This window comes from Etheostoma cragini, chromosome 23 (assembly GCF_013103735.1).
Source record: "Etheostoma cragini isolate CJK2018 chromosome 23, CSU_Ecrag_1.0, whole genome shotgun sequence".
Taxonomy (NCBI): domain Eukaryota; kingdom Metazoa; phylum Chordata; class Actinopteri; order Perciformes; family Percidae; genus Etheostoma; species Etheostoma cragini.
Window position 1 is genome coordinate 654304 of NC_048429.1, and position 1357 is coordinate 655660.

Genomic DNA, 1357 nt, shown 5'->3' on the forward strand with positions numbered 1-1357 from the left:
ATGTTAATGTTAACTAGCATGTTAGTTAGCAGTAATTAGCCTGTGCCTATGTTAATGTTAACTAGTATGTTAGTTAGCGTTAGTTAGCCTGTGTCTATGTTAATGTTAACTAGTATGTTAGTTAGCGTTAGTTAGCCTGTGTCTATGTTAATGTTAACTAGCATGTTAGTTAGCAGTAATTAGCCTGTACCTATGGTATCTCCTAACATATACCTACCTCTCCGTCTCTGCTGATTGGGAATGATTGAGATTTCTCTTGCACAGCTACCAGAAGACTTACAGCTTTCAGACAGGTTGCTATGTCTCATCTACATCTTCCAGCTCAGTTGGAGGCTGCGCAGTAACACTGAGCATCACCGGGAAAGAGCTTCTAACAGACTTCACTGGTCTCCTTTCAGAGCTTCCTTTAACTGTCTATGCTCCCAGTAATAACGATGGTGGTATCTGGGAAAATGCTTTCTAGAAAATGTTTGACGCAATTCCAATTCCATAGAAAGCTTTTGCTGTGTAAAGTAGTTTAGATGTATATCATGTGTTTTATATTGTTTTAATGGGATCATCTCTACAGCTTTCTGTATTTACAACCTTCACTCTGCTGATAACCAACCAGGTCAATGCCATCCGTGTGTGTGTTATATAACAAACAGGCCGTGCTTCCATGAATGAGGATGTAAGACTCCCCTGTCACCACAACCAATGCTTGGTACTTTCCACACATTTTACAACATACTTACTTCCCTCCTTAATGTTGTAAAACATAATAACATTAAAAGCAACATGTGTATTAGACTTTGTAGGATCATTACTGAGCAAATTAGTTTAAAATCAAATGTTCCATGAAGGTTATTGAGCTGGATTTAATGTGAGTGGGACTCTTACAAGCTGTTGGGGTCCATGTCGTTGCTGAGGTACTGCTCCAGGATGCTCGTATCCACGGCAACGGTACTGTCCAACACACCACTGACATCCTGACCTGAGGGTACACACACACACACACACACACACACACACACACACACACAAACACACAAACACACAAACACACACACACACACGTTATTGGAAAACCAACGGTTCTTCACTGTCCCCACTGTGGGACAAATAAAGCTTTTCTCATCTCATCTCATCTCATCTCATCTCATCTCATCTCATCTCATCTCATCTCATCTCATCTCATCCCATCGCATCTCATCCCATCGCATCTCATCCCATCTCATCTCATCTCATCTCATCCCATCGCATCTCATCCCATCGCATCTCATCCCATCTCATCTCATCTCATCCCATCGCATCTCATCTCATCTCATCCCATCTCATCTCATCTCATCTCATCTCATCCCATCGCATCTCACCTCCT

At 41.8% G+C, this 1357-nt stretch overlaps 1 protein-coding gene across 1 annotated transcript in view; it reads left to right on the top strand.

Moving 5' to 3' along the window:
* LOC117939053 (myelin regulatory factor-like protein) overlaps nucleotides 1–1357 on the top strand; it is a 21758-nt gene that overhangs the window by 1195 nt on the left and 19206 nt on the right. The window lies entirely within an intron of this gene.